General features: G+C 33.2%; 1 long non-coding RNA gene across 1 annotated transcript in view; it reads right to left on the bottom strand.

The window, feature by feature from the left end:
• Window positions 1–5549: 5549 nt before the first annotated feature.
• Window positions 5550–17231, bottom strand: part of LOC134761267 (uncharacterized) — a 30552-nt gene continuing 18870 nt past the window's right edge. Inside the window, exons 3-4 of the long non-coding RNA XR_010139658.1 lie at window positions 13805–13904; window positions 5550–8257 (exon numbers count right to left, since the gene is read on the bottom strand). This is a non-coding gene — a long non-coding RNA (uncharacterized LOC134761267). The remainder of the gene's footprint in view (window positions 8258–13804; window positions 13905–17231) is intronic.

Consider the following 17231-nt stretch of genomic DNA (forward strand, 5'->3'; position numbering starts at 1 on the left):
GATGTTCCTGAATTAATCATCTATATGTTAGTATTTTGTTCTCTTTCTCTCACATCACTCCAGTAGCTAGAAGTTTAAAAAGTTGTTTTACATTTTCAAAAAAATCCACTTTTTGTTCTTCGATTTTCTCAATTCTAAATTTTCTTTCTTTATATTTGTTTATTTTTATTTTTATAAGTTTCTTCTTTTTATTTTTTACTTTGCTATTCATTTCTAAATATTTAAAATGGTAGCAAGATTTTAGACTTTTATTTTTTTAAATACAGGCATTTTTGCAACAAATTTTCTTCTAAGCACAATTAACTGTAATGCACATGATTTTGGACTTTTTCATTTGTTGTTTGTTTTGTTTTGATAATTGCATTATAATTATTAGGTTCAAATATTTTTGTATATGAGGTTCTATTGATTGTTGAGTCCCATAGATTGTTAAGAAGTATATTCATTAATTTATTGCCATTTTGAATAAAATATTATGGAACTTTTCCCATTATATTTTGGTTAGTATTTTACAACTTAATTCCACTGTGACTAGAAGCATACTTTAAATAATTTTAATCCTTTAATATTGGTTGAAGCTATTTTTAAGAGTCACAATGAGGTCAATTTATGTAATTTTTCTATGTTAACAGTTTATTTTTGTTAGATACTATGTTCTGTATATGTTTATTAAGTCATTTGTTAATTTTGTTTTTCAGATCTTCTGTATCAATATTGAGAGTTTTTTCTTATTTAAAAAAATCATCCATTGAGATAATTGTTTTCAAATCTTCTGCTATGGGCTGGGCATGGTGGATCATGCCTGTAACCCCAGTACTTTGGGAGACTGATGTGGGAGAATGGCTTGATCACGGGAGGTGGAGGTTGGAGTGAGCTGTGATCGCATCACTGCACTCCAGCCTGGGCGACAGAGCCAGACCCTGTCTCAAAAAAAAAAAATTGTCTATTATGATTATATAACTAATTATTTCATCCCTTTAGGCTGTTCATTTTTAAACACATATTTTAGAATAATGCTGGTTACACTGAAATTTAGAAATGTGTTATCTTCCTAGGAGTTTAATTCTATTGTCATTATGAAAAGTTTTTCTTTATTCTTAGTAATGTTTCTGTCCTTAAAGTTTACTCTGACCAATATTAAAATAAATGCCTTAAGTTTTTATTGGCTATTGATTTCATGGAAAAATTTTTAGATTAAAACTTTCTATATGCTTACAGTTTGCTTAGTTGACTGTAAGTCTCATACAGATGGCTTTCGATTTTTTATTTTATTTTACATTTGTCTTTTCATTAGAGTATTCTGTTTATATTTAATGTAAATTCTTGGCATATTTGTATTTAAATCCACTTTCTATTTACTTGTTTTCTATTTTGCCCACTTCTTAAAGCTCTATTCTCCCTCCTCATCTTATGTTTGAATATATATATTCAAATAGAAAATATTTTCCAATAAAATCATATGTAATAAAATTATGCAAACACACATGGGTATATATGATTTTATATTTTCTTAAAGTTAAACTCAGGGAAAGTCACTGTTTTATCTCTTTCGCAGTCATATTTTCAGCCTCTGTTCCAGTTTGTCCGCAAAGGCACAATGCAGTACAGAAAGAATATTTTAGGATAGATTAATAATATTTATGAGATTTTTAAAATAAATTCCACTTAATTGACATGCACAAGCTCCTCCTTTCCTTTACAACAAAAATTACTTCTTAAAGAATTAATATATTAAGTTTTTACTCTAAAATAGCTCTTAAAAACCCTTTCTTTTCATTGGTGTCTCTGTTTTCCTTTTTTAAAATAAAATGCACATTTGTATTGCAGAGCTTTTAATATTTCATTTTCTTGTAGAAATGATTTCTGAAACAGATATTAGAATTTGCATAGAAGAGCATTTAATTTGTCAAATATGTTATTTATGTTTTCCTTATATGCATTTTAAATTGCTTTGGAAAGAAATTTTTAAAATATATTTAAGTGCATCTATTGACATATTAAATTGGAACTTATTTTTATTCGATAATACTGACGTCCACAAAGGCACAATGCAATAGAGAAAGATCATATTTTAGGATAGATTAATTATATGTATAAGATCTTTTAAATAAACTTCACTTAATTGACATGCACCAGCTTCTCCTCTCCTTCACAACAAAAATTAATGAGTTTATTTTCTGACACAGTCTGAGCTACTCGCACCAATTGAATTGGAGGCTTAATGAAAACTATTTGTATTTGATCCCAAGTATTGTTGGATTTAAATTTTTATTACATAAACTTTAATAAAATTTTTGATAAATAGTTGGAATTCAAGTGTAAAAATAAAAAGAACTTTACAATTAAAACTAAACTAAATGTTGTGGAGAGTCAAGACATTGAACTTGCTAATAATCGTGCTATCTATCAAATTAAGTGCGGGCAAAATGATTGGAAAATAAAATCCAGAATAAAATTTTTTAAATTATCCTATTTTTAAAAACTATTCTGTGTTAATAAATGTTATTAAGCTCAAAATCTTAAAAGAACTCTAAAAATGGAAATAAGTGATTCATCACAGTTACGTTAACGTAAATATGTTCCACAGAATAATCAGTATAAAGAAAAGACTCAATGAAAAACGACAACGATAACAAAAAGTCTTTGAATTATATTAATTGTTTGGCAAATTAATCCTCTATTAAAATTGAAAGAAAAAGTGTTTAATTATAACCATATTAGTTTTTTATGTCTCCATGTCCTATTTGCCTCTTTTGACTAATCAGCCTCCTATAGTTCCTGATCCTGTTGGTTAAAAGTTTTCTATTATAGCAAAGATGGATAATTCTATTCAATGAAAACCAAAAATTATGTGTTTTTTGTAATGGTAGCTAGTGGGTTCTAAATTATCTGGGATTTACCCTAGGAATTGTAGCTTTGCTTATTCATTCTTTAATGTGAACCCTTGGATGAAAGTTATGTTAGATCCTAGTTTTTGAGAAGTTTCAATTATTTGACATTGAAATAAAGATCTTAAAGCCTTTTCTAAACTACTTGGCATGACCTCCTGTAGCTCCATTGGAAAACTTCAAAACCTTGGTTACTTAATATTGGCATCAGAAAAACTATCTCTCTACAGTTTATCCCAAATACTGAAGGTATAGTCATGTGCCTACCAATTTTTTGCTTACTTAATTTTAAAGAATTTGTAAGTGTCAGTCTAGAAAACAATTTCCAATATTGGTTAAAATATGTCCAGAGGCTGGCACAGTGGCTCATACCTGTAATCCCAGCATTTTGAGAGGCTGAGGCAGACAGATTATTTGAGGTCAGGAGTTTGAGACAAGCTTGGCCAACATGGCAAAATCCCCATCTCTACAAAAAATACAAAAAATAGCCAGGTGTGGTGGTGTGCACCTTTGGTCCTAGCTACTTGGGAGACTGTGGTGGAAGGATGGCTTGAGCCTGGGAGGCGGAGGTTGCAGTGAGCTGAGACTGGGCCATTGCACTCAGCTTGGGCTATAGAATAAAACCCTGTTTCAAAAAAAAAAGAAAGAAGTCACAGAACACTGTTCCCAGTAGGGTGTAGGAAAGGGAAAAATGACAACAAAACTCTTCAATAGTATCACATAATACTCACTTTTTTCTATTATTTTTATTTTCATGTTTTGTTTTTTATTTTTTTCCTGGTTAAAATATTATTCAGCCAGTTTTATCTCATTGTTTTGATGTAAACTGGGTATTCTGTTACTAAGAACTTTGCTTAAAAATTGGGATATAACGTAACTTTCATTCTAATTTTCACATTGAAGAATGAATAAGCAAAGCTACGATTCCCAGGATAATTTAGTTTATTTTGTTATAAAGTACTAGAATGTCTGGGCAGCATAAAAATACACAAGCAAACTTCAGTGTTGATGCATTAATTTGTGGATGATTTCTCAGAAGCAAGTGCAGCTAAAGTAGGGAAACTAAACCACCGCCAGTCAATCCAGAATTGAATTTCTAAGAAATATAGAATCTGGATTTCTAAAAGTTTGAAAATACATTTATATAGGCTACAAGTAGCTTTTCAGTGACAGCTAATATCTCATAAGGAAAGAGCCTAGAGTAGTATTCCCAAAGTCTTCCTCTAATGCTATTGCTAACCTGCATTTCCCAGTGTTTGATGTTAATATACTTTAAATTAATTTTAAACTAGTGAAGTTTCCAGTGTCCTTAGGGTCCTGATACCTTCAATATCTCTCTTAAACCTGGCAGCTTCAATTCATTTGAAATTACTTGACATCACTTATGAAAAATCTTTGAAGTAATTCAGCCTTGACTCAGACTGAATCTACTCTGAAGTTAAAAAAAAAAGAAAACAAAACACAATTTTCTAAATCTCTTTTTTAGTTTGACTTTGTCGTCTTCCTTTTTGTTTAGAACTTCTGAATCAGAGTTTCATTTGATCGAATAACTTGTGACCCATTTTTACAGTGCAATTAATCTACTTGCTGGAAACTGATGTAATGTGAAAAATCATAGGCATTGAAAGTTTTGGATACTCCTTATATGATATTTGATATTTAAGATCACTGTTTTATTATAATTAATCATCAAAAATTAAATGTATTCAAGTATTCCCAGATATTATACATATAGGACACTAAATGATTTTGAAGTGACTTTTAAAAAATTCTATATACATCAACAGTATACACTTGGTTAGAACCAGACAACAAGAATGTATTAGAGCATATAGCTTGTTTCCTGGGCTATCATAGAGACTGAACATTACAGATCATCCGTGTATCATACAAAATTGTTTCACTGCCATAAAAAAAAACCCCTGCGTTCTGCCTATTCATCTCTCTCTCACTCTAACTCTGGTACCAACCACTAGCACACACAAATGTCTGGAATGTGGGAAGAAACAAGTAAATATGTTCTGAGTAAAATTGATTTGTCCTATTATTATAAGTGCTATAATGCACTTATTTAAAACTGTCTGGTTAACTTAATAAGATGGAACAATCTGCTAATTATTTCTGCTAAGATACACATAATTGGCCAGGTGCGGTGGCTCATGCCTGTAATCTCAGCACTTTGGAAGGCTCAGGAAGGTGGAACATGAGGTCAGGAGTTCAAGACCTGCCTGGCCAAGATGGTGAAACCCCATCTCTACTAAAAACTACAAAAATTAGCCAGACGCGGTGGCAGGTGCCTGTAATTTCAGCTACCTGGGAGGCTAAGGCAGGAGAATTGCTTGAACCTGGGCAGCAGAGGTTGCAGTGAGCCGAGATCGTGCCATTGCACTCCAGCCTGGGCAACAAACAGAGTGAAACTATATCTCAAAAAAAAAAAAAACACACACACACACACACACACATAACTAAAACATCATATTTCTTTTAGCGGTGATAGGTAGTATTATACTATCAACAAAAAATTTATCTTAATAGTGCTCTTCTTAAAATAAAAGACACCTCTCAAGATATCTGTTGACAAAGAACAAAAGTCTCACTATATGTATTATTATTACCATACCAAAGTGTCTACCTAGCCAATGGTCTGCTTAATTTAAATAATGGCCAATTCACCAATATTTTCCAGGACAAAAACTTCTGACAATTTACTATATGTGTCTAGTTAATATTATTTTCTCTTGCCACAAACCCCTACACTAAAATTGCAAAATCTAAAATAGCGGTAGTATCTTTACATATTTTTGCCACTATGCTTTTTGGTATTGTGTACTACCCTGTAATTTCTGATGCTAGTACTGAGGAATAGGGACAATGTTAGTGAGTCTGATTTGAGTCTTCTTGTCCTGGCTAGAGGGCAGGTTGATGGGGGAGGGCTGATTCTGTAAAAACATCCTGAAGCTAAGCAGAAGCCCAAACTGAGAGAGAAGGGACACAATCTGAGATAGAAGTCATAGGTTAGATGCCAGAGGTCCTGGGTTACAAAAGTGCCTGTATGGAAATAGAATGGAAAGAGACAGAACATTTGGGAACGGAGAGGTTGGCTGTAAAATAGGTAGAGATGAGGGAACAGCATTTCCTAACAGGACAAAACTTGTTGATATCCAAATTCTGGAAGTGGTGTTCAATTGACTAAGCCTAGAGAGATTAAAAGTTACAGACTATCTAAATATCCCTTTCAGAACCTGAATGAATGAAAGTAATACCCTGATATATGCTTTCCATGGGACATAGTATGCATTCTTTATTTCTTTTTTTGAAATAGTGTTATCTCCTTCGGCAAAAGGAAAAATTTCAGATTGAAATCCAAGTAGAAAGGTACTTTTAAAAAAAAGGACAAAAACTTTATTTAATCATAACTACCCCACTTCAGCCCAGCCTGTGATTATATAATAATAATAAATTGGTTTTGGGTTCATCAGGTAGTACCCAAGACAAAGCACATTCGTTTTTGAAATTGAAGTCTTTCCTCTGATTACAATTTTTCAATATTCCTCAATACTATTAGCATGTTTTCCAAATTCCTAGAAAAATCTTAGCATATCATCATGGTCCCACATAATCTTGCCAATTTCTGTGTCCAGAACCTCATTTTCTACCACTGGCTCCATGACCATGCTCCAGCCACACCATCTTGCCTTTTATTCCTCAGACATGCCAAGTTCATTATTGGCTTGAGCCTTGGCATATGCTCCTTCCTCTCTGTGGAATTAATGCCTTTGGAATTGACTATGTCCCTGTATGACATTGTACAATTTAGATCTCAATTCAAATAGATAATTTTCAGAGAGGCTTTTCTTGACCCTTATATCTGACTGGTTTCAGTACTTCTCTGTATATCACGTCTCTGTTTTGTACATTTACTAACACTTATCATTTTCTTAAATTATCACGTTTTTGGTTTACTGGTGATTATTACTTAATTACTATTAAATATCAGAGATGCAGTGTGTTTACTTTAGTGCTGTTTCTGAGTGCCTACATTAGCTGGGGAATGCTTAGATCTGTGCCTAGATCATAGGAGAATATGTCTGTTTTTGCGTGTGTGCATTTGTGTGTGTGTGTATTTATACATACATGAATAAATATAGATATAATTAATGAATTAAATCTCAGTGGCTTAACTCTTCTCATGTAAAACTGCAGACTCACTGGAGACTTTAACATCTGTCAAGATTTCCATCAGATTCTGGATGAATTTTAAATGCAACTTCAAGGACAAACCAAGTACCTAGGCTCTTCTTTCCATTATATTACTGATGTTGGCCCTTTTGATGTAGAACTCCTGGAGCTCTTACAAGCTGAAGACACTCAAATTGCTTAGTAAATTTCTCTTTCATGTATTCTCAGGAATCTCTGGTAAATGCATCCATGTTTCCCAAACCTGGCTTGTGGTCCTTTCTTGACTCGGCCAGTTATCTGGCTCACGATCACTGCTACTTGTTCTCTCAGAGGTCACACTACTCCCTCCTCTGAGGCTCATTCTCTGATTTCTATAAGGTTGCTACTCTTCAATTGCTTTTGTTTATCTAATGTCTTAAATGCACACACAGAGCAATCTATGAACTACCACAGCTCCAGGTGAGACCCCACATTTAGTGGTACTTGAATTAAATTCAGGGAAGACCCAGGGAAACAGAGATGGACACACACAGAGATGAATTGACAAATGCCATCGGATGGAGCTTCTCTAACAGCCCATGGGGACACAGACCAAGAGATCATGGCTGGTATCTGTCAGCTTAGGAAGCATGCCTACCTGGCCATTCCCAAGATCATCCTATGTGACAACAATCAGCTTACTTTCCCCTTACAGAAGCATCTTTGAAAATGCCTAAGGAATTTTCTGGATCAAACTTTTTTTAAAACAGTGTTACTGAGATATAATTGACATACAGTAAATAATACATATTTAAGTGTATAATTTGATGAGTTTGACATTAATTCTCCCATGAAGCCATCAGTATACTCAATATTTATAAGACATTTTAACATTAAAGTTTCAGCTTCAATGTCCCCTTCTCAGAGATGCATTCCCTCATACCCTTATCTTGATTTTAAAGTGTGGCAGCTTCTTTTCAAGTACTCTTTAAGAGTTAACATCCATTTTATTCAGAACTCTGAACACTATCTTAAAATTATCATAAGTGTGTGGTTTTTGCCATTGAAAGTAATTGTATAACACCGAATAATTGGCTCACAGTTCTGCAGACTGTACAGGAAGCATGGCAGCATCTGCTTCTGTGGTGATCTCAGGAAACTTACAATCATGGTGGAAGGAAAAGCATGAGCAGGTGTCTGTCTTCACATGGCTGGTGCAGGAGGAAGACAGAAAGGGGAGAAGGGCAATACACTTTTAAACAACCAGATCTCCTGATAATTCACTCACTCACTATCATGAGAACAGCACCAAGAGGATGGTGCTAACCCTTTCATGAGAACTCTGGCCCAATGATCCAATCACCTCCCATCAAGGCCCACCTTCAACACTGGGGATTATATTCAACATGAGATTCGGTGAGGGCAGATTCAAACCATGTCAGGAGGTATCTATCACCTCAATAATGTATCCTTTGTGTTATAAACAATCCAATTTTATACTTTTAGTGATTTTAAAATATACAATTAAATTATTATTGACTATAGTCACCCTGTTTTTCTATCAAATACTAGATTTAATTCATCCTAAGTATTTGTTTGTGCTCATTTGCCATTCCCAGTTCCCTCTCACCCTCCCTCATTACCCTTCCCAGCCTCTGGTAATCAGCATTCTACTCTGTATTTCTATGAGTTTACTTATGTTGATTTTTAGCTCCCATAAATAAGTGAGAACATACAACATTTGTCTTTCTATGCCTGACTTTTTTCACTTAAAATAATGACCTCCAATTCCATTCATCCTGTTGCAAATGATACGATCTCATTCCTTTTAATGGCTGAATAACACTTCAGTGTGTATATGTATCACATTTTCTTTGGAAGGTTTCTTCCAATCTTGGCTATTGTGAATAGTGCTGCAATGAACATATAATAGGAGTGCAGATACCTCTTCAAAACACTGATTTCCTTTTTGGGGGGTACATACTTAGCAGTGAGATTGCTGGATCATATGGTAACTCTATTTTTAGTTTTTTAGGAACCTCCAAACTGTTGTCCATAGTGGTTGTACTAATTTACATTCCCAACAACAGTGTACAAGGGTTCCCTTTTTTCTGCATCCTTGCTAGATGTCTACTGTTTCAGTTTTAGTTTTTGTTTCCATGTTATATTTCAATTTGTAATCCATTTGATTAAATTTTTGTGAATGATGTAAAGTTTATGAGTCTGTACATAGATTTATTTCTTTTATCGAATGGGTATCCAATTGTTTTTACACCATATAATGAAAAGACTACCCTTTCTACGTTGAGTTGTCTTTAGTTCTTCTCAACTGATCCAACGATCAGTGGACTATATTAGTGTGGATATCTTTTGAGGCTCTGTATTTTGTTCCATTCACCTACGTATCTATATGTTACCAGTATCATGATACCTTGTAGCTTTATAGTAAATCTTGAAATTGAATAGTGTGAGTCTTCCAACTTGTTCTATCTACTTCATTAGTATTGTTTTGACTATCTTAGGTTGCTTGCCTTTTCATGTAAACTTGACAATCAGCATGATGACATAGGCAAAATATCTTGCTGAGATATGACTGGGATTACATTTAATCGGTAGATCAATTTGGGAAGAAATGCCATTTAACATTATTGACTTGTTCAATCCATCAACATGTAGTATATCTCTGTTTAGATTTCCTTTTGTGTCATCAGAATTTTACATTTTTCACATAAAAGTCATGTACATATTTTGTTATATGATTACTTAAGATTACATTTTTGAGGCTATTAAAATGGCATTATATTTAATCTCAAATTCCAATTCTTTGTTGCTGGTATTTCGAAAAATAATTTTTTTTTTTGCACTTAACCTTGCTATGTCACTTATTAATTCTGAGAGGATTTTCTTAATGGATTATTTGGGAATTTTCCACGTAGCCAATCAGGTCACCTGTAGACAAAGTCAATTTTATTTCTTCTTTTTTAAATGGTATTATTTTCATTTATTTTCTTATCAAATTGCTCTAGCTAGGACTTCCAATATGGTATGTGATAGGAGAGTAAGAGAAGTCAGCTCGTCTCATTTTCAATCTTTGTAATACCATTAAATATGACATTAACTATAAGATTTTGGGGGCATGTTCATTATTAAATTGATGAATTTCACTTCTATTCCTAGTATGATGAGATATTTTATTATAAATGAGTGTTGGATGTTGTCAAATGCTTTTGTCATACTTACTACATGATCATATGACTTCTTTTCTTCACTCTATTGACAGAGTGGATTATATTAATTTATTTGTGGAAGTTGAACCATCTTTGCATACCTAGAATAGTTTTTACTTGCTTGTGGTGTACATTTTTTGTAAATTCTTGTATTTAGGTAATAATTTGTTTAAAATTTTGCATCTCAAATTGAAAATATATTGATTTTTAGCTTTCTTTTCTAAGTGATTTTTTTTTTCTGATTTTGGTAGTAGGGCAATGCTGGTATCATTTCTTAAGTGTTTAAGTTTTTAATTGAATTCACCAGTTAAACCAATTGCGACTGTTTTTTTTAAATGTCGGTAATCATTGATTTAATTTTTTAATAGATATAGGTCTGTAGAAATTATTCATTTCTACTTGCGTATGTTTCGGAAGGTTTTGTCTTTCAGGGAATTGCTCAATTTTATCTAAGTTACCAAATTTGTAAGCACAGAGTTGTTCATGATATTTTTTATTATCCGTTAAATGTCACTAGGATCAGTACTGATGATCCCTTTTTCCTTTTTGACAATGGTTAATTGTGACTTACGTCTTTTTTCTTGGTCAGCATGGCTAGAAGTTTATCAATTTTATAGATGTTTTCAAAGAAGCATCTTTTGGTTTTATTATTAATTTATATTGCTGTTATATTTTAAATTACATTAATTTCAGCTCTATTTAAATTATTTATATTTTTCCTCTGTTGTCTTAAAGTGCTATTCTTCTCTCTAGTTTTCTAAGGTAGAAATATGTCATTAATTTTAGATTTTTCTTCTCTTCTTGTTTACACATTCAATGCTGCATTATTTCCTTCTAAGCATTGTTTTTGCTGCCTCTCATAAATTTTGATCCTATATTTTCATTTTCCTTTACTCCAAAACATATTTTTAATTAATTTTATCATTTCTTCTTTGCACATGTTTAGAAGTAAGATTTTTAATCTTCAAATATCTTGGAATTTTACAGTTATCTTTCCATTATTAATTTCTAGTTTAATTCCATTGTTATCTAAGAATATACTTTGAATGATATCATTTTTTTTGAATTTGTTAATCTGTGGTTTATGTCTCAGAATACGTTCTACCTTGGTGAATGTTTTACATTATGTTTCATTTCTATCAGTTTTGCCTCACAGATTTTGATGCTTTGTTATTAGGTACACACAAGAGAATACATGCAAGTATTGACCTTTTCATCACTATGTAGTGTTCCTTATTATCAGTCATAATTCCCGTTTTTTAATGTCTACTTTGTCTGAACTTAATATAATCACTCCAGATTTCTTTTGATAAGGGTTAACTAGCATGGCGTACCTTTCTTTATGTATTTTCTTTAACTTGTCTGTTGATATTCAAATATGTTCTTGGAGACAACATGAAGTTGGATTTTATATTTTCATCTATTCTGAAAATCTGTATTTTCATTGGTATATCATGACCACTTACATTGAAAATTATATGTTTGCTATGTTTGTAACTATTTTCTATTTGTTGCATTTGCTGTTTGTTGTTTCTTCTCACTCTTTCATTGCTTTCCCCTCTATTTCTATCTTCTCAGGATTTAATTGAATTTTTGGTATTATTCCATTTTATATCAGTCTTAGCATATCAATATACAACATTTTGAATTTTTAAATAGCTGTCCTACAGTTTGCAATGTACATTTACAACTAATAAGCCCACCTTCAATTAACACTATTTATTACTTTATACAGTTATATTTTAGATCACTTTGGGAATATGGTATAATAAAAGGTATTTTTTCTTTATTCCTCCTCTGATGATTTCCTTTCTTTAATAAGTCTAAGTTTCTATTATATATTACATTTCTTCTCCCAGAATAACTTCCTTTAAAAGTTATTGCATGGTAGATCTGCTGGAATTGAATTTTTTTAGTTTTCCTTTGTTGGAGAGAGACTTTATTTCTCCTTTATTTTGAAGAATAATTTCATTAAACTTAAAATTCTAGTTTGGTATTTTGTTCTTACTATACTTTAAATATTTAACTCCACTCTGTTCTTGCTGTCATGTTATCTTATAGGAAGTTTACTCTAATTATTATCTTTTTTCTTCTATAGTTAAAGTCATCAATCATCTACAGAGACTTTCTACAAAATTTCTACAATTTTCCTCAGTCATGTACAGAGATTTTCTACAAAACATTCTACAAAGATTTTTTTCCTTGCATTTGGTTTTCGACAATTTGAATATAATATATCTAAATATGGACAGTTTGGTATTTAATCTGCCTGATATTCTCTGAACATCCCAGATTGGTGTTTCGATACCTATCATCAACTTTGTAAAATTTCAGCCATTATTATTACATCAAGTATGTTTTCTGCTATGGTCTCATATCTCTCTCTGGTATTCCAGTTATATTTATGTTACACATTTCGAAATTGTCCTACAGTACTTGGATAGTTTGTTGTTGTATGTTCATTTATTTTTCTACCTTCATTTCATTTTGGGATGTTTATTTTAATCTATCTTGAAACTCATTAATTCTTTTTTAAGCTATGCTCAATTTACTAATATGTCATTGAGTGGTACTCTTCAAACGTGTTACATTGTTTATGATTTCTAACATTTTCTTTTGATTTTTTTCTTAGAGTTTCCATGTCTCTGCTTACATTTCACATATGTTTCTGCATGTTGTCTAATTTGTCCTTTAGAGCTCATATATTAATTATAGTTTTTTAAAATTTCTTGTCTGATAATTCCAAAATCTGTGTCATATCTGAATCTGGTCTGATACATGATTTGTCTCTTCAGTGTGTGGTTTCTTTCTTTACTTTTAGCATGACTTGTAATTTTTAGTCAAATGCTACATTTGATGTATTGGGTAAAAGCAACTCAGATAACAGCATTTATTGGAATTTTATGTTAATCTAATTAAGAGTGGGGCTGCATTTAATGTTTGCTGTAGCCACAGGTTTCAGTAGTTTCCTTTTTGACCTTTATATCTCTCCTGCTGTCTTTGGGCTTCTCTACAGAATGTTCCCTACATGGAGTCTGCACCTTGCAGCTCTTTCAATAGTAACCCAATGCTATTATGCTGCAGTCCTATTGACATGGTGGTAAGGTGTGGAGGAGAGAAGGTGTTTTATATATTTATGATTATGTCTCTGTCTTTTAGTGGTCTGTGTTCTTGTCTTTTGAGTTTCACAAGTGTTTCTTAATATCTCACCTTAGGTTAGCCTGGAAGAGTAAAGGGGTCTCAAGTTGCATAAACACCCTATCCCTAAGAAGGATAAGGCTCTAATAAAATCTTTTATTCTGAGAATAGGCCTTTTATAAGAGGTACATTCTGGACAAAATTCAAAATGCCTTGCCATGAGAACATCTTTCCAAGTTCTTCACTGTGTAAGCCTGGCCAGTTTGTGAAGGTAAAACACATAAAAGTTTACCTCCTTCCCCCAAGCAGTAGCTCTTAGGAGTTTATCAACTCTCACACTAGTCCATAATCAGCATCTATCAATTCACCAATTTACCATTTAAGTTTTCTTACCAGTTTATGACTTCAAGAGATTTTGTTTCAGCTGCAATTTTCTGTATTTGCCTGTTTCTCCAGATTTCAGAGACGGTCTTCACCCATGATCTTTGTGGATCTTAAAAAGTTCAGATATTTATGGATACTAAAAAACAAGTCATCGACCCTTAATTGGTTCTGCATTTTTCTTATTGTAAAGATGGGAATGACCATTCCCAAGTTCTTTATATATTTGTGCTAAAACAGTAAGTACAATGAAAACAGCTTTACAAAGATGTAATTTGTACACCATAAAATCTAACATTGTAAACATACAGTTGTATAATTTTGGTAAATTATTACAGTTGTAAAACAATCACCACAATCTAATACTTCAACATTTCCATCATTCAGAAAATTTTTCTTGTTCCCTCTGTCAGTCAACATTTCCCACCCCGAGACACAGACAAGCACTGATCTGCTTTCAGAATCTATAATTTTGTATTTCCTAGAAATTACATGTAAAATGAATCCCAGAATAAGAATTATCTTGTTTTTCTTTCTTTCAACATAATGTTTTTGTGATTCATTAATGTTGCATGTGTCAATAGTTCATTGTTTGTTATTACTGAATATTATTTGATTCAAAATGTGTATGTGGCATATTTTGTTTAATCACTAGTTGATGGGCATATGGCCTATTTCTTGTATTTTGCTATTTTGAATAATTCTGCTAAGAATATTTATGTGCAAGTCTTTCTGTGAACATATGTTTTCATGTCTCTTGAGTAATTACCTAGGAGTGAAATTCTTGGGTTATATGGTAAATTTAGATAAAGCTTTTAAAGAAACTACCAAAAAGTGTTCCAAAGTAGCTGTAGTTTTATATTCCCGCCAGCAATGTATGAGGGTTCCAGTTCCTCCATATTCTCAACATGAGTTAGCACAATTTGTCTTTTAGCTTATGCCTTTTCTAGGGGTCACATTTCAACTTACATTTCCCTAATGAGGTATTATTTTGAACATATTTTCATGTGCTTATTGGCCATTCTTACGCTTTCTTTGGTGAAATCCACATTCAAAACTTGTGCTCATTTCAATAATTGAGTTATCTTTTTGTTATTCCATTGAAGTGTCCTTGATAGACTTTAAATAAAAGTTCTTTTTTGAATATATGATTTGTAAATATTTTCTACCAATCTGTACCTTATCTTTCTGTGGACTTAATGATATGTTCTGAAAGCAAAATATTTTTATTGTGATGTCAATTTTTAAAAAGGGTGGATAAAATTTTGTGTCACATCTGAGAACACTTTGCCTAATCCAAACCTATGAAGATTTTCTGAAATATTTTTTGTTAGAAGTTTTGTAATTTTTTTTTTTTTTTTTTTTTTTTTTTTTTTTTTTACCGTTAGGAGTATTTTTGTAGACAATATGAAGTAAGGTTCTAATTTTACTTTTTTGCATATAAATCTAAGAGTTCCAGCCCAGCATTTTAAAAATGTGTAAAAATTAACTGACCATAGGTCAACATTTGGACTTGTCATATTGTCTATTTGATTTATGTGTGTTGATTACTGTAGCTTTTTATTAAATTTGAAATCAGGAAGTATAAGTCCTCCAACTTTATTCATTTTGAAAATTGTTCTACTATTGCAGTTCCTTTGCAGTTTATATTAATTTTAGGTTCAAATTTTTAATTTCTAAAATAATTCTTCTGGAATTTTAATAACACTCAGGACTTGCTTTATGAATCTGGGTGCTCCTGTATTGGGTGCATATATATTTAGGATAGTTAGCTCTTCTTGTTGAATTAATCCCTTTACCATTATGTAATGGCCTTCTTTGTCTCTTTTGATCTTTGTTGGTTTAAAGTCTGTTTTATCAGAGACTAGGATTGCAACCCCTGCCTTTTTTTGTTTTCCATTTGCTTGGTAGATCTTCCTCCATCCTTTTATTTTGAGCCTATGTGTGTCTCTGCACGTGAGATGGGTTTCCTGAATACAGCACACTGATGGGTCTTGAGTCTTTATCCAATTTGCCAGTCTGTGTCTTTTAATTGGAGCATTTAGTCCATTTACATTTAAAGTTAATATTGTTATGTGTGAATCTGATCCTGTCATTATGATGTTAGCTGGATATTTTTCTCGTTAGTTGATGCAGTCTCTTCCTAGTCTCGATGGTCTATACATTTCGGTATGATTTTGCAGTGGCTGGTACCGGTTGTGCCTTTCCATGTTTAGCGCTTCCTTCAGGAGCTCTTTTAGGGCAGGCCTGGTGGTGACAAAATCTCTCAGCATTTGCTTGTCTGTAAAGTATTTTATTTCTCCTTCACTTATGAAGCTTAGTTTGGCAGGATATGAAATTCTGGGTTGAAAATTCTTTTCTTTAAGAATGTTGAATATTGGCCCCCACTCTCTTCTGGCTTGTAGGGTTTCTGCCGAGAGATCCGCTGTTAGTCTGATGGGCTTCCCTTTGATGGTAACCCGACCTTTCTCTCTGGCTGCCCTTAACATTTTTTCCTTCATTTCAACTTTGGTGAATCTGACAATTATGTGTCTTGGAGTTGCTCTTCTCGAGGAGTATCTTTGTGGCGTTCTCTGTATTTCCTGAATCTGAATGTTGGCCTGCCTTGCTAGATTGGGGAAGTTCTCCTGGATAATATCCTGCAGAGTGTTTTCCAACTTGTTTCCATTCTCCCCGTCACTTTCAGGTACACCAATCAGACGTAGATTTGGTCTTTTCACATAGTCCCACATTTCTTGGAGGCTTTGCTCGTTTCTTTTTATTCTTTTTTCTCTAAACTTCCCTTCTCGCTTCATTTCATTCATTTCATCTTCCAGGGCTGATACCCTTTCTTCCATTTGATCGCATCGGCTCCTGAGGCTTCTGCATTCTTCACGTAGTTCTCGAGCCTTGGTTTTCAGCTCCATCAGCTCCTTTAAGCACTTCTCTGTATTGGTTATTCTAGTTATACATTCTTCTAAATTTTTTTCAAAGTTTTCAACTTCTTTGCCTTTGGTTTGAATATCCTCCCGTAGCTCGGAGTAATTTGATCGTCTGAAGCCTTCTTCTCTCAGCTCGTCAAAGTCATTCTCCGTCCAGCTTTGTTCCGTTGCTGGTGAGGAACTGCGTTCCTTTGGAGGAGGAGAGGTACTCTGGTTTTTAGAGTTTCCGGTTTTTCTGGTCTGTTTTTTCCCCATCTTTGTGGTTTTATCTCCTTTTGGTCTTTGATGATGGTGATGTACAGATGGGTTTTTGGTGTGGATGTCCTTTCTGTTAGTTTTCCTTCTAACAGACAGAACCCTCAGCTGCAGGTCTGTTGGAGTACCTGGCCGGCCGTGTGAGGTGTCAGTCTGCCCCTGCTGGGGGATGCCTCCCAGTTAGGCTGCTCGGGGGTCAGGGGTCAGGGACCCACTTGAGGAGGCAGTCAGCCCGTTCTCAGATCTCCAGCTGCGTGCTGGGA

Source organism: Pongo abelii, chromosome 3 (assembly GCF_028885655.2).
Source record: "Pongo abelii isolate AG06213 chromosome 3, NHGRI_mPonAbe1-v2.0_pri, whole genome shotgun sequence".
In the NCBI taxonomy this organism is placed as follows: domain Eukaryota; kingdom Metazoa; phylum Chordata; class Mammalia; order Primates; family Hominidae; genus Pongo; species Pongo abelii.